Below are 26,393 nucleotides of genomic sequence, written 5' to 3'. Positions count from 1 at the left end.
AACCAAGACACACAGAAATGTCAGGATTATGTTAGATTTCAGTGTTTTTATTTTAGAACGACAAAGTACTTCCTATCACTTAAGATTATTTTCATAATGCATCTATTAAACACTATTTCTTGTCATACTGCCTGTGATGGGAAAGAGGCAAACGTGAAACTCCAAATAACTCAATGTGAATTCTGAACTGCTAATAAAAGACAACCAAGTTTATAAAGACCAGGTCTGAGTAGGTATAGGCAGTTTATCTATTACCTGACAAGATATTTTTAGTGTGAATCATGGATCTGATTAGGCACAGAATTAGGACACGCATTTCATAAGCCTTTAGAGGAAGGAAACTGTTGATATTTGCCATTTCCCTCTGTCACTAGGAAACATCATTTGGAAAACTGGAAAATATTTCTGTAAGACCATTGTATTGATCAGTGAAGCCAGTGTATTGAAAACTGCTATATAACATGTTTAAAGGGAAGAGGATTATATTTCTCTCTCTAAATATTCCACCTTGGCATTTATTACCTTGTTTGACATGCAAAAGGACTTCCATTGGTTTGTCTTACAGATAAAGACGACTAAAATGTATGCAGTGTTTTGAAAAAAGACTGATACATAAGTGGAGGGTTTTGACTATTTTGCTCCACTAAACTACCCAAATAATGCTAAAAATTATTAACTTGATTACAGACTGGCACCATTTGGTGATGAGAAGAGAGCAATGTTCAGAAATCAAGTGGCTGGAAAAATAAACCTCCTTGGTCTGGTAGAAATGATCTTAATGAGTGTTGGCGTGGTGATGTTTACTGCTTTTACGATTTCATACTGTGCATGAAGATCAAAGTAAAATAAGTAAGTATATAACAAAAATTATATAGAGCTTCAATAACAGTAGTTTATATATTAGCTGTTTTCATTTTATCAAAAAGAGGTTATAAATGAGGCTGCAAATATTTCTGAACATATCTGGTCAACTAATGTTTTTAATACATCCTTGAAGTTTTGAGATGCTTAATGTAAGTTAAAATATAAATGAAGGCTGAATGAGTAATAAGGCGTATTAATATCAAGCGTATCACTATATTACATGTTTATTCTGGGAGGAATGGGCTAAAATATGAAATTGTCTCCCTTGAAAAGTTAGACTGTTGCACAAAAGCTATATATGTGCTAACTTTTCATTTCTTGATTATTTCTAGCTAATTATTTTAGAAATCACAAACAATTTATTATGTCACTGACTAGGAAAGGTTATGTAAAAATGAAAATGGTAGATATTTCAGGAGACTGAAATTTACAAGAGAAAAGAAAATAAAAAGCAAAATTCAATAACCTAGAAATTAATGAGAAATAAAAACTCAGTAAATGATAGAGATAAAATAGGATAAATATGTTATTTTAAAATGAAGATAACATATTAATACAGAAACAGGATTTTAGCATTATAGACATGCCGTCCAAAATCACGGTGTGCACCCTATATGTTTAAATGTGGATGCCCTGATGAATGATTACAATTCATGAACTAAAACTGAATACAACAGTACAAGAAAATTGAAGAAAAACAATGTTCAACGCAGGAAAACTGAATTACTCAGAGTTTACAGGAAAAAATCAGGTAAATGTGGACAGTAGGAGTTTTAGCAAAACTGTAGAGGTGGTTCAGGCCTCTGTGTTTTAGACATTACTGCCTGTGGCCCCTTGTACATAGAGGAATGACTGTCTGACCTTATCTCCCCTAAATGGAAGCCTTTCTTTAATAAACATACGTGGAATAAGTATGGCCTGCGGGGGGTAATTTTCCACTTAACCATAGTTTCCATCCTCCCTCCCTTCCTAGGAACCTCAAAAAATATATACAAAAAAAAAAAAATATATATATATATATATATATATATATACAATCAAAATAAAAGCAATATACTTAGTATGAAAATCACAACTTCAAAACAAGTCTTACCCTACTTCCAATCAGATTACTGACCGTAAGCTGTCTTATACAGAAATTCTGGAGCTGCCACTGATAATTACTGACCTTCTTTTAATGCACCAAAATTATGCTGTTTTACATGAATTATCACAACTAATCTCTAATAAAATTTTATGTTTCCAATAGCCAGGGATTCATCAGCAACCATTCTATTTGAGACATCCCAGAAAATTTAAAATTTTAACAGTGAAAAACTGTCCATTTTCAAAATGTGAATCTAATCTAATATTAAAAAAATAAAGTGGAACATTTGGAACAATATTTGTGAGTATGTGAGACTGAGAGCTCGGGCCTAGGAAGGCAACTCAATCTTTTGTTCTGATGCTTTCTGCCTATATTTATTCACTAAAAAAAGGACTGAACAATTCTGCCTACAATCCTTTGAACAGAATATATTCAAAATGCTAATCTAATGTATTCACATTATAATGAAGGAAATACTGCATCACCTTTAAAACCTGTCATTAGTCAATTAACAGATAAGTTATGATTAAACAAAGTAATTCATATGACTGTTTATATAATAGATAGAAAAGATTATCCACTTAAAAGCCAAATTACAACAAAACCTTGTTCTAGTGGGAAAATACGTTTTTCAAAATGAAGTATAGTAGTTGTAAAAATTTTCTGATACTATTCTCTACTAAAATTATATGATCTATTTCATCAGTGCTTAATGAGCCCTGAATGTCCAATATCTTGGGTCTCTATGTGGCTAAATTAAGGTGAAAGATTGAAAACTTTCTAGAGTGTCTTGGTCAACAAGTATATTGACTTGGCTTAAACATTTGACAGTTACAAGGAAAAGTTACTGCTCTTTACACAATGATTTGTCTCTTTTTTTCTTTACAAATAAAGAAGAACACTGTTCTCTGTAGACTACATGATTTTCTAGATTTAGAAGAATCACAGGTATAGATTTCCTTAAACAAGCCTCAGTTTTAGTATTGTTATAATTGTGCCTTTGGGCAGACTTACACACAATTGAAAAAATAAGGAAATGGGTGTACAAGAGGGAATAAAGCAAAGATGGTGGAGCTAAGGTGTGCTTTTACTCCATGAATCACAAAGAGAGTAAGCCAATAGTCCTTTCAAAAGTAGCAGTATATACACTGCTAAATGGAGAATGGTCTGCAGGGACAGCAAAGAGTGGAAATGCTCATCCAGAGCAGATTTAATGAGCTACCCCTCCTTATCTGGCCATGCGCAGCTCTTGAGAGCTGGGAAGCAGCCTTCCACGTATCCTGGAATGGGAAAATAACTGCCTTATCCATGAAGTTCATCAGAATTTTTCTCTGTAGCTTGAGAAACTGGGCTAACTTATAGAAAATATGATATCTTATATATGTATAGAATTTGAGTATTACCTGTTTTATTTTTTCACAACTTTCTGATAAGTACTAAGTACTTACCTCTCTTCTACTTTCCAGGAAGCAAATGAGTCTTTACATTCACGCACCAAATACGTCAGGACCATTCTTAATATCGACCTACAAAATGAAGATTTGTGTGCTTTATTTTTGCAAAACACACCTTATCTTATAGTTGAAGAACTGGGGGCACTTTTTTTTGCACTGAGCATCAGCACATTTCTAAAGGATTATTAGGATGCCAGTGAAGTCCATACTTTGAACAAAAATAGGTACCTTTTAAAATTCAACAGGTACACACAATCGAATTGATTTAAGTTGCTACAGACTTCACTTATTCATGATCCCATTATTCTTACTTGGTATTGATTCACTAATTAATTCCCTGCTGGCAAATTTGGCAGAGGAGTAGGCAATATAAACAAATCCTGGACCCTGAACTCTTGTCTTCCTCATCAAAGAGGAAATACCATTACCTTCATCAGTGCCCCTGCAACACACAGACCCCAGGACTGTCAGGACATTGCATTTCACAAGCATCAACTATTTTGAAAGACATTTAAGAATGGTAACCAAATGTTTGGCCTATGAACCATTTATTATACATTACTTAAGTTTCCTTCTCTATGGAATCCTTTGTACAGCATCAGTAGGCACTATAACCATGCTCTTTACAAGAATATGGCTTATATTTTTGTCAATGATTCTGCAAATGGACATGTATAAGGACTTTGTCATTTTCCATGTTCTGCAGCTCTTCTGGAAAACTGAGTAGATTTTGATCTTTTCATTCAGTTGCATACAACTTATGCTTGGCAACTTCAGAATGCTGTGCTAGTATTAAGAGATATAAATGATAATAAAGAAATTATTGTGTGGAAGAGTACAAAGTGTAGAATGTGCATTCATAGTTATTTGTTGTAATATTTCATAGTAACTGCAGAAAGACTGGTTTCAATCATTAAAAGATGTCCTTTCTTAAATGCCTGTGCTTTGCCTAGTTCCTGTTATGTCACAAAACAGCCTAATTTTATGTCTGAAGTAGTCTATTTAAACTTTTATTTCTTTATGCATCTATATTCTTTTCTGAAACATTTTCTTCTGAAACATTCTTTCTAAATTCACTCTTGACCACTAATTCAATCTTGACCACTAAGCTAATTTTTAAAGCAAGTTGGGGGAAAAGGAATAAAAGATACTGGGTTACAGCTTACCAACCAAGTATCTTTTATCCCTTGGTTTCATCCTTTTCAGCAGCAGGACTTAAGCTCTAGACTGTGAAGGATAACCCTACTTTCTTCAGCAGGGGTTCACTTTTGGCAGAGAGCACGAGTTCTCCTAAAAAGCTCCCCATAGAAAGGGAAGAGGGACCACATTCTGTCTTATGTTTTACAAACAGAAATTTATAGGACAAAGTATTTGTAACTGATTTGTTTGGCTACTAAAATCAAGAATAATTCAGTCTCCTCATACTAGGTGCCACAGTAAATACTGAAAACCCCAAACCAAGATACCACCATTTCCGAAGGATCTTTGGAAAATCTGAAGATACTCAAAATATACTGATATAATGTCCTTTCATTTAATTGGGAGGGGAATAAAAGTATCCTCCTAAGATATGGACATGTGAAATCCTAGACATCCTCTTCTGATACTTGAAAGTCTACTCCCTTTGCATTAGGATATTTGTGGACATGTTGATCTAGCAGGAATATAAAGGATACTTTTTAAATTCTTAAAATAAGTAGGGCTGAATGATGTAAAGTAGAAACTCTTCAAAAGGAGTGAGAAATTGCATATCCACCTCATGGTAGAACCATATAACCAATCAATGACTCAGATTTTTAAATCTTCATACAGAAATGAATCTCATAGTATTTATACATCGGGAAAAAGATTTTGACTTATGTGTCTTTAGTATTATTTAACTAAATATATGTATATTCTAATCTTCATCATTCCTCACCATATTTTCTTTAAACTCTATGAACAAGATGAAAGAAAATCCATACACAAACATTAGTGAAATACATTAAAAACACCCAGTAGAAAATATGATACTTTCTTTAAAAAATGATAGATTTTTTAATGAAAAATATATTTGGACGTGTGTGCATGTGAGTGAGTGTGTGTGTGTGTGTGTGTGTGTGCACGCACTGAGATGGAATGAGGCACTTTTGGGAATGCATTCAATGTATGACTTGTAGTTTGCCCTACAGAAAGTGTAATATAGCATCTGCAAAGGCGTTAACACAAATTAGAGAATCTATAGCATATTAAAATGGGTTAATGTTTACTCTTGCTGACAAGTACATGAAGAAAGAGAATAATGTACACAGCTTTCAGTTCTCAGAAAAAAAGAGGATTTCATTTCAGTAAAAAATGTAGCTATAGGCAAACTAGCGATCACTGAAATTTTACACTTGTGAAGGTGCTGGATATTTGTGTTTAGATATAATCTGTCCCATTATCAATGTCTGATCTACACATTAATTATCTTTGGAGCTTCAGTTTGTTGCAGGTGTGTTACAACTCTCAGTTCAGTGTTTCCGGTTGAAGTTCAATGTATGAGAGACACTGTGGCTGCTCTCTCTTCATCTGCCTCTTCTGGCCCGTCTACAACTCTAAATAACCACTCCACTCACTCCACTTAAACGATCACTGTCCCTTACCCTTTTCTGCATACACTAACAGAACTACCTATGATTGTTTTTCTGAGTTATTTGCAGTGAGCTGAGCTAATGAACTAAAAATGAATTAGTGTTGAATATTGTTATGAAATACATACAGGCATACTCTGCTTTCTCCTTTCCTGACTCAAAGGTAGCTGCATTTTTAAATATTTGTGAACATAAAGACTTCCATGATTAGAATAATGATTTACTTTTCCTTTATAATTTTTGAATGTGTTTGACTTCAAAGTTGTTTGATATTGCTACTATAATTCTATATTAGCTGCTTTTGTGTATGCATGAATTATTGACATATTAACTCCTATTTTCTTTTCCCAACTGTTCTCAGATGCTAGTAAGCTTATGTGTGCATATTTCAGAAATGCTCTGTTCTACACACTCATGAAGAGGAATTGTGACATAGCTAGGAAAACATAAATGTTTTAAAGTTTTGTTTCTTTAATTCTGTGAAATCTGAGTCAGCAGCCTCAGAACACCTGAGAACTTTCTTAAAAACAGAATCTCAGATGCTAACCCAGACCTACTGAATCAGAATCTGTAGTTTAACAGGATCCTCAAGTGATTCACATATACAAAAAAAAAATTGGAAAAGTCCTGATTTTAAGTCATACAGAAATTGGACCACCTATGTAACCGTTTTATTTGACTTGTTGCTGCTATTACTTTGATTTATCAAGGACTTAAGAGAGCAAAGCTATATAAGCCTACTGAGACAAAAGGAAACCCATCAGACTTGAAAATCTGCTATACATATTCCACTGTTTTGTCGTTTGCCTTGTTGAGCCTGTAAATGGTATTTTCAGATAGTATTAGAGCTAATCTATATGGCAGGGTAGAAGATGAAGTGCTACTAACTTTATTGTCTCAATTTTCTGGAATATGTTATTTGATCTGCTTGACAATATTTATGACAAACATTCATACTGACCGCATGTAAAGTAGGAGATAGTATCTCTTACCTGCCTCTGACCTAACACTGGAGATAGTCCCCAGAATTTATCTGAGATGGAAATTATCCACTGGAATAAAGGGACTCTTCAGCATCCAGGAGTTTTACATATTATATAAGTTATAAGGAATATATTAACAGCTATAGAGCTTTACTCTGGGCAAGATAATGGGCGGGATTGCTAGTTTGGAGGATGTCTAGAGTGGGATAAGGAGCGGGAGAAAAGGAGAAGCATACAAAGATGAGGGCTTATTTCTAGAGAAGAATGAGTGTCTATACAGTTATAGAAGAATAAATAAGGCCAGTGTGGAGGAGAGAACTATCTAGGCTCAAAGAGCCAAGTTGACAGCTACTGTTCTTCTCTAATCCTACCCTCAGCCTACATAGTTGAGGACCACGGTCATTATGAAAAGATGGGTCTACATGAAAGGATAGGAAATAAGTGGTGGGTCGTTTTATAAACTCCACCTCCTAAATATTAAAGAGGAGAATTTAGTTATTGGAGACTTTGAGGAACCATCTTAAAATAGAAATCTGGATTGTGAGAAAGTATTAAATACCTTCAGATTTTGATAGAGACCAGGGAGCAGGATTCTAAAACTTTTCTTATCTCTGAAACTTTTTGGAAATATTAACATACGTTAATGTTGCACATTTTTCCATAGATATCTGAATAATCATTTAAAATTAAAGGTCCTATAAGATTGTGAGAATTATCTGTATTGATAGTCAGCCACTTCCTTTTGCCCATCCCCATTCCCTTCCCACCCAAGCCTGCCACCAGCACACATGTAGCATGTTTCTAGAAGTATAAGGAGGGGTATCAGAGGAGTAACCAACTGAATGGGCAGTTGAGTCACTAGGATTCAGAAATTTCTTCTACAAATAATTTCTTGCTGAAATGTGTTATTTTTCTGTATTATTTATATTTGTTGTGTTATTACTGAATATTTAGCTCTGGTTCCAGTTGAAGATGGCAACATAGGAAGATCCTGAACTCACCTTAACTCACAGACACTTCAAATCTACAACTATGTAAGAAACAATTTTCTCTGAATAAACTAAACGCTAGCTGAGCAATTCCTGCACATAGAGCAAGTGAGAAAAATCCACATCAAAGCAGGCAGGAGAGGCTGAGACACAATCTTGTCAAAAATCCCACCCCCAGCATGGCAACCAACATTCAGGAGGAGACTTAAAACCCATATCTCTTCCCAGAGGAGCAAAGAGTTTGAACCCTACATTGAGCACCTTAGCTTTTAATATCTGCACCTGAAAGATGAGCCCCCAGAACATCCAGCTTTCTAAGCCAACACGTCTTGCATCCACGAGACCCACAAGGGTATAACGAACTGAGAAATGACTCTTAAAGGGCTCACACGCTCAGGTTCACCTGCCCCAGGAGCAGGTACAAAAGTAGCAGAACAAGAGGCGCCCAGATTGTATATGAAAGAGGATCATTTGCTAACCTTAAAATGTCAGACTGAGGGGCAGACATCTCACTTAACACACATACAGGGGCCTTCTAGGATACTTTCTGGGGACAGGGACTGGTGACACCATCTTCACACTCTTCCTCTTCCTTGTTCCCTACCCCCACCGTGGACACCATGCTTATGCTCTCCCTCTGCCTCACTCCAGCCAGCAGATGCCAATTTCACATTCTCCCTCTGCAGTGCTAAGGAGAACCTGTATCTCAGAGACGGGAGCAAATTTACACGAATTTGGTGATTCTGCTTTTATATGTGGTGCCGTGATTTTGGAGGCTACTTCCCAGGGGATACCCCTTAACTGCCTGACTCTAGAGGCCAGATGGCCTTGTGTTCCCAAGTCTCATGGGACTGTGACAAATTGGAGAGACAGTTCTTGGTTGACTACCACCCCCAGGCCACTGCACAGAAAACAGACTGAAACACCCCCATTCTTTCTGTGACAGAGGCCTATTTGTTTATCCTGGAGCTTTGCTGAGGGGCAGACCTCAGGACTGGCACACATTTAGAGGCCTACGGAAATACTCTCATGGAACATAGGCTGGTGAATGCCAGCTCAGTTCTCTCTCTTTGTCTCACCACAGCTCACTGGTATCTCCCAGAAAGGAGCTTATTCACTTGGCTGAAGCCCTGATTTTTGCAACCGCCACCCAGGGGAACACCTCTGGAATATCTGTCTTTGGTAGTCAATGGTGCTTACAATTGTGGTCCCACAGGATAGTATGAATTTGCATATTTTAAAAGCTGCAGCCTGAGGTCTGGCTTCCAGTCAGCTTGAATCTAGGTGCTCACTGAACTCCTCTTCTTTGGGACACTATAGGTCTTGTACACCCTCAAATACTTGCAGCCATTAAAAATAAAACAGGCTGCTTGGACAATCACAGATATGTGAGAGACAAACAAGAGCTAGGGCATGAATGAGTGATATGGTTCATTTCCTGCACAAGATCACTCCTTCAAGACTGGAAGAGGTGGCTATTTCATCTAATGCACATAAACCAGCACAGAGAGTCAAGCAAAATAAAGAATTAAAGGAATATGTTTCACAAAAAGAACAAGATAAAACCTCAGGAAAAAAAACCTTAATGAAATGGAGATAAGTAAGTTACCTGATAAAGAGTTCAAGGTCATGGTTGTAAAGATGCTCACCGAACTCAGGAGAACACAATGAGAACTTCAACACAGAGAGAGAAAATGTAAGAAAGTATGAAATAGCAGTCACAGAGCTGCAGAATACAATAACTGAACTGAAAAATAAACTAGATGTGTTAAATATTATAGTAAATGAAGCAGAAGAAAGAATCAATGAACTCAAAGACAGGGCAGTGGAACTCATCCAGTCAGAACACCAAAAAGAAAACACAATGAAAAAACTGAAGATAGTTTAAGGGACTTATGGAGCAATATCAAGTGGACTAACAGTTGCATTATAGTGGTCCCAGAAGGAGAAGAGAGAAAGGCGCAGAGACTTTATTTGAAGAAATAGTGGATGAAAACTTTCTTAACTAGGGGAAGGAAAGAGACATCCAGATCCAGGAGCACACAGAGCTCCAAATAAGATGAACCCAAACAGACCCACACAAACACACATTATAAAACATCAACAGTAAAAGACAAAGAGAGAATCTTAAAAGCATTAAGAGAGAAACATCTTGATCCATACAACAGAATCCCCATAAGACCATCAGCAGAACTTTCAGCAGAAACTTTGCAGTACTGATGGGAGAGGCATAATATATTCAAAGTGCAGAAAGAAAACAAAAAATCTTCCAAACAAGAATACTCTACCTGGCAAAGTTATTATTCAGAATTGAAAGAGAGATTTAAAATTTCCAGGCAAGCAAAAGCTAAAGGAAGAAATTACCTTTGAACCAGCCTTACAAGAAATGTTAAAGGGAACTTTTAAAATGAAAGAAGGGTGCTAATTAGTAACAGGTAAACATATGAAAGTATAAATCTCACTGGCAAAGGTAAACATTATATATGGTAAAGCTAGTATGAAGTTTAAAAGTCTAAAGTAGTAAAAATAACCATAACTACAATAATTACTTAACGGATATATAAGATAAAAACATGTAAAATGTGACATCAAAAACAAAATATTAGGGAGAGAGTGAAAATGTAGACCTGTAGGATGTGTTCAAACTTAAGTAGTTATCAAGATAAAATAGACCAGTATAAACATAAGTTGTCATATGTAAGCCTCATGGGAACCACAAAGCAAAAACCTATAATAGATGGACAAGAGAAAGAGAAAAAAAGCTAAGCTTACCACTAAAAATGTCATTAAAACAAAAAGGAAGGGAACAAGAGAAGAAAGAGAGAGAAACTACAAAATAGTCAGAAAACAATTTACAAAGTGACAGTAAGTACATATCTATCAATAATTACTATAAATTTAAATAGACTAAATTCTCCAATCAAAAGCAAAGAGTGGCTGAATGGATTAAAAAGAAAAAGGTTCATCCATATGCTGCCAGCAAAAAACTTACTTCAAACATAAGAATGTATACAGACTAAAAGTGAAGGAATAGAAAAACATATTTCATGCAACTGGAAACCGAAAGAAAGCTGGGATAGTTATGCTTATAGCAGACAAAAGAGACTTTAAAACAAAGACTGATAGAGACAAAGGAGAGCATTACATAATAATAAAGGGGTCAATCTAAAAAGGATGAAGCATTGTAAATATTTATGAATCCAATACAGGAACACCTAAATATATAAACTAAATATTAACAAAAGTAAATGGAGAAATAGTCAGGTATACAATACTAGTAGGAGACTTTAATATCCTAGTTACATCAATGTATAGATCATCCAGACAGAAAATCAATAAGGAAACATTGGGCTTAAGTGATAAGTCAGGCAAGATGGACTTATATATAGATATGGATATGGATATACATATAGATATAGATAGATGTAGATAGAACATTCCGTCCAAAAGCAGAATACACATTCTTCTCAAGTGTACATGGATCTCCAGGATAGATCATATGTTAAACCACAAAACAAATTTTAATAAATTTAATAATACTTTAAGAAGATTAAAATAATATCAAGCATCTTTTCTGATCACAATGGTATGAAACTAGAAATCAATTTCAAGAACAAAACTGGGAAATTCACAAATATGTTCAGATTCCACGACATGCTACTATCCCAATGAACAACCAATGGGTCAAAGAAGAAATCAAAAGAGAAATCAAAAAATATCTTGAGGCAAATGAGAATATGTTTCAAAATATGTACAAAATACCAAAATTTATTGGACAGCAAAAGCAGTTTTAAGAGGGAGTTCACAGTGATAAATTTCTACCTCAAGAAACAAGAAAAATCTCAAACAACCTACCCTCACACTTCAAGGAACTAAAAAAAGAAAAAAAAAAGAACTCTTAAGTTAGTAGAAAGAAGGAAATAAAATCAGAGCAGAAATAAATGGAGACTAAAAGAAAATAGAAAAGTTCAATGAAACTAAGAGCTGATTTTCTGAAAAGAGAAATAAAATTGACGAATATTTAGCTACATACACCAAGAAAAAAAGAGGATCCAAAAAAAAAAAAAAAAACTAGAAATGAAAGAGAAGACATTACAGCTGATACCACAGAAATACAAATGTTCCTAAGAGACAACTATTGACGATCATATGTCAAGAAATTTGAATACTGAGAAGAAATGGATAAAGTCCTAGAAACATACAAACTGCTAAGACTGAATAATGAAGAAACAGAAAAACTTAATAGACCAATTACTAGTAAAGAGATTGAATCGGTAATCTAAGACCTCTCGCCAAACAAAAGTTCAGGACCTGACAACTTCATTGGTGATTTCCACCAAACACTGAAAGAAGAAATGACACCAATCCTTCTAAGATTTTTTCAAAAAATAAAAGAGGAGGGAACACTCCAAGCTCATTTTATGAGGCCAGCATTACCATGATACCAATACTAGATAAGGAAGCCACAACAAAAGAAAATTACAGGCCAATATCCCTGATGAACATAGATGCAAAAATCCTCAATAAAATATTAGCATAGCAAATTCAACAACACACTAAAAGGATCATACATCATGTTCAGTGGTATTTATTCCAGGTGTCCAAGGATGGTTCAAAATATTCAAATCAAACCCTGTGATATACCACACTGACAAAATGAAAGATAAAAATCATATCACCATCTCAATAGATACTGAAAAACATTCACAAAGGTCAACATCCATGTATGATAAAAACTCTTTAAGTTAGAGGGAACTTACCTCAACATAATAAAGGCCATATATGACAAGCCCACAGCTAAAATGAAACTCAATAGTGTAAACATAAAAGCCTTTCCTCTAAGACTGGGAATAAGACTAGGGTGCCAACTCTTACCTCTTTTATTCAACATAGTATTCAAAGTCTTAGCCACAGCAATCAGACAAGAAATAAAAGGTGCAAAAAGGAGGTGAAAAACCTGCACACTGAAAACTGTAAGACAATGAAGAATGAAATTGAAGAAGGCAGAAAGAAATGGAAAGATATTCCATCCTCATGAATTGGAAGAATTAATATTGTTAAAATGTCTGTAGTACCCAAAGCAAACTACAGATTCAACACAATCCCTATCAAAATTCCAATGGCATTTTTCACAGCAATAAAGCAAATAACCCTAAAATTTGTATGGAACCATAAAAGATCCTGAATAGCCAAAGCAATTTTGAGAAATAAGAGCAAAGCTGGAGATATCATGAACCCTGATTTCAAACTATATTACAAAGTTATAGTAATCAATGCAATATGGTATTAGCATAAAACAGACACATATATCAATGGAACAAAATAGAGAGCCCAGCAATTAACTCATGCATATATGATTGTCTAATTTACAACAAAGGAGACAAAAATATACAATGGGGAAAGGAGAGTCTCCTCAGTAAATAGTGCTAGAAAAATTGGAGAGCCACATGCAAATGAATCAAATTAGCCCACCATCTTACAGCATACACAAAAATTAACTTAAAATGGATTAAAGACTTGAATGTAAGCCCTGAAACCATAAAATGTAAGCCCTGAAACCATAAAACTCCTAGAAGAAAACATAGGCTGAGAACATTGGTGAAGATTTCTTTAATTTGGCAACAAAAACAAAGGCAACAAAAGCCGAAACAAACAAATAGAACTATATCAAACTCTACATCTTCTGCAAGGCAAAGGAAACCAATAAAATTAAAAGGCAACCCTCATAATGGGAGAACATATTTGCAAACCATATATGTAACAAGGGATTAATACCCAAAATATATATAGAACTCATGAAACTGAATAGCAAAAAAAGCAACCTGATTTAAAAATAGGCAAAAGATCTGAATAGACATTTTTCAAAAGAAGACATAAGGATAGCCAACAGGTACATGCAAAGATGCTCAAACATCACTAACCATAAGGGAAATGCAAATCAAAACTACAGTGAGATCTCACCTCACACCTGTTAGAATACCAACCACGAAAATGAAAAGAGACAACAAGTGTTGGCACGAATATGGACAAAAGGGAACCCCTGTGTCCCGTTTTTGGAAATGTAAATTGTGCAGCCACTTGGGAAACAGCTGAACGTTCCTAAAAAAATTAAAAATAGAACTACCATACTATCCAGCAATTCCACTTCTGGCTATTTATCCAAGGAAAACAAAAACACTGATTTGAAAGATATATGCACTCCTCATGCTCATTGCAGCATTACATACAAAAGCCAAAATCTGGAAATAACCTAAGGGTTCATCAGTGAATGAATGGATAAAGAATCTGATACACACACACACACACACACACACACACACACACACACACACAATGGAATATTATTCAGCCGTGAAACTTGAAATCCTGCCATTTATGATAACACAGATGGACCTTGCGGGCATTATGCTAAATAAAATAAGTCAAACAGAGAATGACAAATACCATATGCTCTCACTTACATGTGGAATCCAAAAGAAAAAAGAAAACAACAAATTCATGAGTACAGAAAACACGTCAGTGGCTGTCAGAGGCAAGAGATGGGTGTGGGGGAAATGTGTGAAGGGAGTCTAAAGGTACAAACCTCCAGTTATAAAATAAATAAATCCTGAGCATGTAATGTACAACATTATGACTCTAGTTAATAATAATGTATTGCATATTTGAAAGCTGCTAATATAGTAAATCTTAAAAGTCTATCATAAGAAAAAATATTTGTAACCATTTACAGTGATAGCTGTTAACTAGACTGATTGTGGTGATCATTTTGCAGCATATACAAATATCAAATCATTATGTTATACACCTGAAACTAAGGTAATGTTAGACAGTCATCCTTAGGTATCTGCAGGGGACTGGTCCAGGACACCCACAGACACCAAAATTCAGGGATGCTCAAGTCCCTTATATATAAAATGGTATATAGTACAGTTGCTCCTCTATGTCCACTGTCCACACCCCCAGATTCAACCAACCACAGACTGAACTCCAAGTCTGATTGAATCTGTGGGTGGGAAGCCTGTGGATATGGAGCAGTGACTGTCTTCAATTATACAAGTTTTTAAAAGTTTATTCAGCTATGCTAATAAGAGTAACAAATAACAAGAATAGATGAAACTAAGTGTGAAAGGAAGAAGCTAGTGTGACTCATTAAAGTTTAGCATTTTTTGAAAAAAGGAAGGGGTGGAAATGTCAAGTACACAAGAGTCCATAAATCTGTAAGACATTACATTTGTAGGAGACACAGAGGTATCCTATTTGCCCCCTGTCCGTATCACACAGGGAAAAAAAAAAAGTAAAAACTATGCTGTCCATCAGGTCACTGGTTGTCTGCTGCTGTGGCAATACTTGCTCCTGTGTCTCTCCAACACAACAAGGGTAGAATTAGACACCAAGCACCTTCTGTATTTTGGACTCCCCTGCTCTTGAATCATGTACCTCAGGATTCAGGTGTAGTGAGTCTTCTGCCTTGCTTCCACCCTGTCCAAAGTTTGGAAACCTACCCCATCTCTCTCTCCTAATTTCTCACTATGTATTTTAAACTGATTTTAAAATTACGGTATTCAACTATCTAAAGTTCTCTGAGATTTTTTGTTCTAAGACCTCTGGGAAAGTGCCTCAAAGTGTATTTGGAGGCCACTACTGTGTCAAGGTAATTTCCTACCCAACTCTAGTTATGTTGGGATCAAAAACAAATTTCTGTTTATTTAGAGTAAGCCAGCATGCAAAATACAAGGAAAATATTCAACACACTTGCTTAATAAACAAAAATTACAAATAGTGTATGCAGTATAAAGCCCAGATGGCAAATAAGTTTCTTTTAGCAATGGTTTGATTGTAGTTGCCTGAAATCATTTGGTTGAGAAAGACTGAAACTGGCTAAGAAAGATAAATAGACAGTCCAAGATCTGTGTAGGCCAAAGGTCACGAACAGATAGCAAGCTCTATCGTGAGAAATGTTAAGAGAAAAATCCCTGGACCTCTAGGGAAAGGAAAAGTCCCTAAAGGTAACTACGAGATGGGCAAGTTAATGTGTAGGTTTAACCACTGACATCAGTAAATGAGATAAACATTTATGGTCAAATAATTTAATTCACTGTCACACTGTAGAAATATTTACAAATAAAAATTCTCGAAGTTCAGCATATACTAATAGTAAGGTTCACTTTTAGACATTAAAGCTGCATGTTTGACTCACTTTTATATACACGCTGGAGAAGATATTTATTATTGATGAAAATGTGCTTAAAGGACTAAAACAGGAGCCAGCAAACTTTTTCTGTAAAGGACTCGATAGGAAATATTGCAGGTTTTGCAGGTCATATGGCCTCTGTGGCAGTTGCCCCTACTCAGCTCTGTCATTGTAGCACAAAGCAGTCATAGACAATACCCAACAAATGGGTGTGACTGTGTCACAATAAAAATTTATTCACAAAACAAAGGGTGAACTAGAATTGGCCCACATGCCAGTTTGTTGACCCCTGTAGCAGAAGGTGCTTCAATTTTGTAGCTCTTGGTATCATGAGTAATCATTTTGAGTGGCTTGGTTAACCTGAAAGTTTCCTACAACACTACAATTATGCTAACCAATCACAGCTATGTAAAGTATATGTTATGTTGAATTCGGACTACATAAAACAGCTATTCTTCAGCTGACTGAATTGCTTTGCCACACCAACAATGAACTCTGGACTTTGGGGATTAGAGGCCCATGTTACCATCTGAATGGGGCTGCTCTGCTTGATACGATCTGAATGATTAAATAAGAAGTGTTAACCGTATCTTCAATCAGTAGGGCCCTCTCTTTTGTTCAAAACTCATTTGCTCTCTTCTCAGGTATTCCTTACACTTGTTGGACAATTAAATTTTTTTTTTTTTTTTTTTTTTTTTTTGCGGTACGCGGGCCTCTCACTGCTGTGGCCTCCCCCGTTGCGGAGCACAGGCTCCGGACGCGCAGGCTCTGTGGCCATGGCTCACGGGCCCAGCCACTCCGCGGCATGTGGGATCTTCCCAGACCAGGGCACGAACCCGTGTGCCCTGCATTGGCAGGAGGACTCTCAACCACTGCGCCACCAGGGAAGCCCTGGACAATTAAATTTTGATTTGCTTTTCTTTTAATGGGTAGAAATTTACAAATTCAAGTTTTTAATATTTCAAAAAATCTTTCTTCAATGAGATCTTTTATTATTATTTTTGTAACAACTGTTCTGGTTTCTACTGTGAATAAATTTAAAATTCCTATATCTCCTTTCTCTTTATGTGATGGATAGAAATTTGGTTCTGATACCTAGGTTTGAATTCCAGGCCTACCACACACCGTGTGACCTTGAGAAAATTAACTCCTCTGTGTCTTAGTTTCCTCATCTGTAAAATGAAGATACTGGCACCTCCATCATGGAATGCCTTTGAGTAGTAAACAAGTTAGTGCATATAAAGTCATTTCCACAGTAAATGAAAGAGAGCAACCACTCAAATGTTAATTAAGACCTTGCCTATCAAACATTTAAAGAAGAATTAATACCTATCCTTCTGAAACTATTCCAAAAAATTGCAAAGGAAGAAATATTCTCAAACTCATGCTATGAGGCCACCATCACCCCAATACCAAAATCAGACAAAGACACTACAAAAAAAGAAAATTACAGGTCAATATCGCTGATGAACATAGATGCAAAAATCCTGAACAAAATACTAGCAAACTGAATCCAACAGCACATTAAAAGGATAATACACCATGACCAAGTGGGATTTATCCCAGGCATGCAAGGATTTTTCAATATCCACAAATCAATCAGTGTGATACACCACATTAACAAATTGAAGAATAAAAACCATATGATCATCTCAACAGATGCAGAAAAAGCTTTTGACAAAATTCAACACCCATTTATGAGAAAAAGTCTCCAGAAAGTGGGCATAGAGGGAAGCTACCACAACATAATAAAAGCCATATTCATCAACAATACAGTTAACAACATACTCAATGGTGAAAAGATGAAAGCATTTCCTCTAAGTTCAGGAACAAGACAAAGAGGTCCACTCTCACCACTTTTATTCAACATAGTTTTGGCAGTCCTAGCCATGGCAATCAGAGAAGAAAAAGAAATAAGAGGAATCTAAAACTGTCACTGTTTCCAGATGACATGATACTATACACAGAAAATCCTAAACATGCTACCAGAAAACTACTAGAGCTCATCCAGAAAATTGGTAAAGTTGAAGGATACAGAATTAATACATAGAAATCTCTTGCATTTGTATACACTAACAAGGAAAGATCAGAAAGAGAAATTAAGAAAACAACCCCATTTACCATGGCATCAAAAGAATAAAATACCTAGAAATAAACGTACCTAAGGAGGCAAAAGACCTGTACTCTGAACACTATAAGATACTGATGAAAGAACTTGAAGATGACACAAACAGATGGAAACATATACCATGTTCTTTGGTTCGAAAAATCAATATTGTCAAAATGACTAAACTACTCAAGGCAATCTACAGATTCAGTGCAATCCCTATTAAATTACAATGACATTTTCCACAGAACTAGAACAAAAACTCTTAAATTTGCATGGAAACACAAAAGACCCTGAATACCCAAACCAATCCTGAGGGGGGAAAAAAAAGGACCTGGAGGAATCAGGCTCCCTGACTTCAGACTGTACTACAAAGTTACAGTCATCAAAACAGTATGGTACTGGCACAAAAACAGAAATACAGATCAATGGAACAGGATAGAAAGCCCAGAAATAACACCACACAACTATGGTCAATTAATCTACAACAAAGGATGCAAGAATATACAATGGAGAAAAGACAGTCTCTTCAATAAGTGGTGCTGGGAAAACAGGACAGGTACATGTAAAAGAATGAAACTAGAATATTCTCTAACACCATACACAAAAATAAAATCAAAATGGATTAAAGACCTAAATGTAAGACTAGATACTATAAAACTCTTAGAGAAAAACATAGGCAGATCACTCTTTGACGTAAATCACAGCAATGTCTTTTCTGAACTGTCTCCTAGAGTAATAAAAATAAAAACAAAAATAAACAAATGGGACCTAATTAAACTTAAAAGATTTGCACAGCAAAGGAAACCATAAACAAAACAAGAAGACAACCGACAGAACAGAAAAAAATATTTGCAAACAAAGTGATCGACAAGGGATTAATTTCCAAAATATACAAACAGCTCAATATCACATAAAAAACAAACAACCCAATCAAAAAATGGGCAGAAGATCTAAATAGACATTTCTCCAAAAAAGACATACAGATGGCCAAAAAGCACGTGAAAAGATGCTCAACATCACTAATGATTAGAGAAATACAAATCAAAACCACAATGATGTGTCATCTCACACTGGTCAGAATGGCCATCAACTAAATGTCTACAAAAAATAATTGCTGGAGAGAGTATGGAGAAAAGGGAACACTCCTGCACTGCTGGTGGGAATGTAAATTGGTACAACCATTATGGAGAATAGTATGGAGGTTTCTTAAAAAATTAAAAATAGAACTACCATAAAATCCAGTAATCCCACTCCTGGACATATATCCAGAGAAAAGTCTAATTCAAAAAGATATATGCACCCCTGTGTTCACTGCAGCACTATTTACAATACTCAAGACAAGGAAGCAAACTAAATATCCATCAACAGAAGAATGGATAAAGAAAACATTGTACATATATACAAAGGAGTATTAGCCATAAAAAGAATGAAATAATGCCATTTGCAGCAACATGGTTGAACCTAGAGATTATTTTACTAAGTGAAGTAAGTCAGACAGAGAAAGATAAATATCATATGATATCCCTTATATGTGGAATCTAAAAAAATGATACAAATGAACTTATTTACAAAACAGAAACAGACTCACAGACTTCAAAAACAAACTTATAGTTACCAAAGGGGAATGGTGGGGGAGGAATAAATTAGCAGTTTGGGATTAACATATACATACTACTATATATAAAATCAATAATCAACAAGGACCTACTGTATAGCACAGGGCACTACAGTCAATATTCTGTAATAACCTATATGGGAAAAGAATCTGAAAAAGAATGTATACATGCATATGTATGACTGAATCACTTTGCTATACACCTGAAACTAACACAACATTGTAAATCAACTATGCTCTAATATAAAAAATTAAATTAAAAAAATTAATAAAATGTGATATTGACACACACATTAAAAAAGGCCTTGTAACTCTGTTAGATCATAGCATCTGTGAGTTGGTTGTCTAGTAATTCATATTTCTCCTCTGTCAAAATTAGTGGCCCAGGAAAAATTACTCAAATTAATCAACTTATGGAAAGAGGAAAATTTTTATTATTACTACATTGCAGTATTGTATCCTGGATTTGAATTTACCCTACTTACAGGCTAATAAGTTAGCCTAAACTGTTCAGGGATGTTGGCAGAAGGCACATGATACTCCTAGGACAGAGACAAAAGACTTTGTTACAGTTCAGTAAAAAAGCATGAGTATTAGCCTATTGGCTGTCAGTTCCCCTTGACCTCAAATCTCACAGGGGAGATGTAACAAGGTCAAATGGACTGTGCACATAGTAAGTTTATATCATAGCTGAGGAAGACTGAATATCAGGAATCTACCACTTTGAAAGCAAGCAGTAAGCAAGGCCTCTTTTTGTTTCTTTCAGTTGTATGCCAGGCTGAGCAGGGTATATATAATAGGTTAGTTTTTCTTTATTCTTTCTGGCTATATGATAAAAAGTTTGGTAAACGTGGGTAAAAGACACTAAAGTGATTTCTTCTGGGAAGACTTCTCAGAGCGCTTAATGTGCTATAAAACATCCAAGAGGAAAATTTACTGTCCAGTGTTTCCCAAAGTTTTATGACCATGGTTTCTTTTTACTTAATACTTATAAATGCCAAGTACAGTTTTTAAAAGTACTCTTGGTTACTGCTATTTTGCTTGCCTCTCACAATTTATTTTGTCTTTTTTTTAAAAAAGAACACTGTAATATACTTAATCTATGCATGAATATAAAGTGCTTAGGCAGAAAGCAGTATATATAAAGTGCTCGATATTTGAAATTGTTGTTTTCCCTATTCCGTGGCTTTCACTTACATCCTAACTTTAATCATCTGATCATGGTAGTAACTGCATTGTTTTATTAACGTTTTGTACATGACACATTCCTGGACCACACAGGTACCATTTTTAACTGAATGCTAAATATTCCTTTAATTCTCTGCTGTAAATTTCTGAAATTCTTCTCTTACTCTTACATGTGAGATAGCTTACTAATGATTTAATCTTCCTTTATATTTAATATGTCCTCATTCTGTGACAAATTCTATTCATCATTGTACAATATTTAGATTAAGCTATCATGACATTCAGGAGACATCAATCAGTTAACGCTATGGCAATTTTGCTCATAAAAAGAAGTTAAGGAGTGTTATTAGCTGTGGCAGATACAGTGGTAGCCCCAAATATTTTGTCCAGTCCCCTGCATCTGTCAGACCCCTACAATTAGGAGCAGTTATGCAATAAATGCTGGCTGATTGTCCGTGGATGGCAGCGCCACAGAATACTTCCTCAGAAGCATTGCAGAGCATTCAGGTTCTTATCAGCTGCTGCTACACCTGACCACGTGCAGACGAGATGGTGGGCTCCCATCAGCTTGACTTCCTGGGTGACCGTGTGGAGCACAGCCCCACCAGCTCTCAAGTGTGAGGCATGTGTTATGAGAAAGAAATCAACTGTCGTTGTGTTAAGCCATGCAGATTTTGTTAAGTTACATTATCATGAAAAGAAAAAGTTTTGAATAATAAAAGAACCCCCAAAGGTAGAAGGTTTTAAAGTTGTCTTTGAAGTAAGCAACAGCCTATATACTACCTGTGTTAATAAAATTGGAAATCTTGAAGTTTCTTATATTTGAGAATTAAGATATTCTGTAGTAATGTTTACTAAATGGTGTCCCTTAGAACACTAATTCTAGGATATAATAATAGATGCTATATGGGAAAAACTGGTCCTCTTGTAAAATATTTGGGAAATATTGCAAACTAAATAGCCCTCTTGGGGAGTCAATAAATATAAAAGCATGATATATGTTCCAAGACACAAATATTCCTTTAATCCAATGTTTTCTAAATGTAAGCATGGAATATGGTTTTTTCCATTAAATATTTAGGGTAGTAACACAGAATTCTAATTTGGGAAAGCCAACCTAGAGAAATGTTTAGTACTTCTTTCCAATAGGGCTGCTAAGTGATAGAAGGATTATGCATATTTCATATATTTCAAGAGCTCCAGATGAATGGGTACAATATAAGGAAGACAAAGAAGATACATGTCGGTTCAAAAAAGCAGCCCCTTTACTCCTAAGAAAGTGCTTGAATGGAAATAAGTGAGGACAACACTCAAATTTAGCTGGCATCAGTCAAGCTCCAAATGCAGATTATTTGAGTGGGTACCTAAAGCACCTGAACCTTAACTTCTCAGTCATGAGAAAAATTTCCTATTACATGTAAAATTTTGAAACAGATAAACAAATGAAAGTACAAGTGCACACAAACACAAACGTATGTGCGTGCACACACATGTATATGTATATATATATGTGTGCATATATGTGCCTGTTTATATATGTATGTGTATACAGATAAGAACATAAAAACTGTCCTGTTTCACACAATATTTGGTTTCTCAAACAAGCATATATCCTAAATTTTATGAGTAATAAGTTTGGAAAACCTGAATTTAACAAAATTCAGCCAGAAAATATTTACTGAACACCTATTATGTGCCAAATATTATTCCAAGATCATCAGATTCTAGTTCTTGTTTCTTATTAAGCTTACATTATAGCAAGTGATATAACATTTTTTTAAAAAGGCATGTATAAAGAATTCAATTAAGGTGATGTGATAAAGTGGCTGAGTAGTTCCTTCATATTGGGTAATCAGGGAAGACATGATTTGGAATTTGCAATAAGCAGTGTGGCCCTCCAAAGTTGCCTATGCTCTAATCCCTAGAACCTGTATGTTTTGTTATATGGCAATGGAACTTTGCAGATGTAATTAAGGTTACAGACCTTGAAATAGGGAGGTTATCCAGGTGGGTCTGAACTAATTGTGTGAGTCCTCAAAGCAGAGAATTTTTTCTGCCTGGAGGCAAAAGTAATGTAGCAGGAAACATCAGAGGGAAGAAGGCAAGCACATTTCATTCAGGGTTTGGTAAACTGAGGTGAGCAGTTAGATTTCTTTAAGATAGATTCTCTCATTTTTTATAAGGATATACCAAGAATCACCACAAACAAGCTATGTTGTGTAGTATTTCTGAAACATATTTTTTCAGAACAACCTGCAGAATGAGTATTGTGTAGAACAGGCCCTAGGAAATGGTCATCCAGACAAATTATGATCCATATATGTGAAGGGGAAAGAAGAACTGGTTGAAGAAAAATAGACCAGCTGCCAAATTTAGTGCTAACTTCCAATAACTTTCTGAGTGGATTTGATTTGCTTCATCTGTAAACTGAAGTAACTGAGCTAAACTAAGTGCTATTTATCTTGCAAACTCTAGATTTTCTTAAAGAAGCCTATGCTGCTTATAATACACTGGTACAGAAATACACTAAACAAGAAAATTGGTAAACAAGAACAACAGTGATTATATTTTGAAAGTAATCTGATTGAAATTATTCAGGAGAGATAGGCCAAGATAGTGGACTAGGAAGACCCTGAGCTCACATCCTCTCACAAACACACCAAAATCGCAATTATCTGCAGAAAAACCATCAGTAAGAAGACCAGAACCTACCAAAAAAGATCTTCTACAACTAAAGACAAAGAACGAACAAAAACAAGATGGGTAGGAGGGGCAGACTTGTGATATAGTCAAGTACCATACATCCCCAGATGGGCGACCCACAAACTGGAGAGTAATTACATTGCAGAGGTTCTCCTACAGGAGTCAGACTTCTAAGCCCCACGTCACGCTCCTTAGCCCAGGGGTCCTGCACCAGGAAGACAAGGCCCCAGAGAATTTGGCTTTGAAGTCCAGTGAGGTTTAATCTTGGGAGTCCCACAGGACTTGGGGAAATAAAGACTTCATTCTTAAAGGGCATAGAAAAATCTCACACACTCTGGGACCCAGAGCAAAAGAGTTATTTGATAGGAGCATGGGCCAGACCTACCTGTCTTAGAAAGATCCCCAGAGAGGCAGGGGGTGCCTGAAGCTTACCCTGGGGACATAAGCACTGGTGGGATCCATTCTTGAGAGGTCCTTCTACTATGTAAATGTTTGTGTTGGTGAGTGCCATTGTAGAATCCTTCCTCCAGGCCATTAGCATGAAGACCTGGTCCCACCCAACAGTCTCTAGGTGCCAGTGCTGGAATGACTCAGGCCAAGCAATTAACTGGGAGGGGACACAGCCCCACCCATCAGCAGACAGACTGCCTAAAGATCTCCTGAGTCCACAGAAGCTTCTGGACATGGCCCTGCCCACCAGAGGGTCCAGGACCCAGATCCACCCACCAGTGGGCAGGCGCCAGCCTCAGAGTCCTCTGGGCCCAGCACTGCACTCAGAAAGTTTTATCTAGCCTCTGGACCAGCTTCACCTACCAGGGGGCAGAGACCACATGCAATAAAACCACAATCCCACAGCCTGTGGACCCAGCCTGCCCACAGCAGGCCAGACACTGCCCTAGGACCAGCCAGGTCCCAGCCCTGCCTACTAGCAGGCCAATGCAAGCTTCATACACCCACGACCCCATTCCCAACTGTGTCAAGAACCACCCTTCCCCACCAGTTATCTGGCACTAGCTCTAGGATCCCAGGGTCCTGTAACCAAACTCCAGGACCTGGCTCTATCTGCTAGTAGTCCAGCACTAACCCCAAGAACTGGCTTCACCCACCAGAGGGTGGGCAAGAGCGCCAGAATCTTCTGGACACTGACTCTGCCTACCAGTGACCCAGCACTAGCCCTGGGGTCCCCTGAGGTTCTGCAGTCAGCCACTTCATGACCTGTCCCACCAGCCAGCAGCCTCTGAACAAGGCATGGCCTGGCAACCAACCAGACCAAGAGTCAACCAAGCCCACCAGACCTCCCACATAGTCAGCCTGCCACAACATAAGGACCCATGCAGCTCTCATCAGGAGAAACTCTAGAACATACAGCTTGTATAACAAAAGGGGAGTCCACTGATAGAATGCAAAGGATGTCACCTACAAAAGGCCACTTCTCAAAGGCTGGGAAACATAATTAAGTTACCAGGTATATAAAAATACAAACAGTAACTCAGTAAAAATGAGGCAACAGAGGAACAAGTTTCAGATGAAGGAACAAGACAAAACACCGGAAGAAGAATTAAATTAACTAAAGATAGACAATCTACCTGAGAAAGAGTTCAGGGTAATGATCATAAAGATGATCAAAGAATTTGGGATCATATATATATGTATCCATATAAAAACCTCACAGTAACCACAAACCAAAAATCTATAATAGATATACATGCAAAAAAGATAAAGGAATCCAAACATAACAGTAAAGATAGTCATCAAATCACAAGAGAAGAGAACAAAAGAAGGGAAAAAAGAACTACAAAAGCAACCTCAAAACAATTAAAAAGGCAACAAGAACATAAATACCAATAATTACCTTAAATTTAAATGGACTAAATGCTCCAATCAAAAGACAAAGAGTGGCTGAATGGATACAAAAACAAGGCCCGTACATATGCTGCCTATAAGAGACTCACTTCAGATCTAAAGACACACACAGTCTGAAAATAAGGGAATGGAAAAAGGTTATTCCACGCAAACAGAAATCAAGAGAAAGCCAGAATAGCTATACTTTTATCAGATAAAACAGACTTTAAAATAAACATCAATGGACAGATCCTCAAGAAAGTCAATAAGGAAACACAGGCTTTAAATGACACATTAGATCAGATGGACTTAATTGTTATATATGGAGCATTTAATCCAAAAGCAGCAGAATACACATTCTTTTCAAGTATACATGAAATGTTCTCCAGGCTAGATCACATGCTAGGCCACAAAGCAAGTCATGGTAAATTTAAGAAAACTGAAATCATATCAAGCATCTTTTCTGACCACAGCACTGTAAGACTAGACATCAACTTATGTGGAGGCTAAACAATATGCTATTAAACAACCAATAGATCACTGAAAAAATCAAGGAGGAAATGAATAACTACCTAGAGAAAAATGAAAACAAAAACATCCAAACTTATGGCACACAGCAAAAGCAGTTCTAATAGGTAAGTTTATAGCAATACAATCTTACATCAGGAAACAAGAAAAATCTCAAATAAGCAATCTAAAATTACACCTAAAGGAATTAGAGAAAGAAGAACAAAAAAACCACAAGGTTAGTAGAA

The 26,393-nt window shown here is 36.2% G+C and overlaps 1 long non-coding RNA gene across 2 annotated transcripts in view; it reads left to right on the top strand.

Moving 5' to 3' along the window:
* The window catches only part of LOC113629413 (uncharacterized), a 35,713-nt gene extending 16,069 nt beyond the window's left edge, over nt 1-19,644 (top strand). For both annotated transcript variants that reach the window (XR_003436531.1, XR_003436532.1), the window contains 2 exons: nt 688-849; nt 19,608-19,644. This is a non-coding gene — a long non-coding RNA (uncharacterized LOC113629413). The remainder of the gene's footprint in view (nt 1-687; nt 850-19,607) is intronic.
* Nucleotides 19,645-26,393: the final 6,749 nt, after the last annotated feature.

This window comes from Aethalodelphis obliquidens, unplaced genomic scaffold, assembly GCF_003676395.1.
Source record: "Aethalodelphis obliquidens isolate GAN/ISIS:26980383/991018 unplaced genomic scaffold, ASM367639v1 scaffold27, whole genome shotgun sequence".
NCBI classification, from domain to species: domain Eukaryota; kingdom Metazoa; phylum Chordata; class Mammalia; order Artiodactyla; family Delphinidae; genus Aethalodelphis; species Aethalodelphis obliquidens.
Note: the sequence above shows the minus strand (reverse complement) of the source record. Positions and strands in the feature narration are given on the sequence as shown.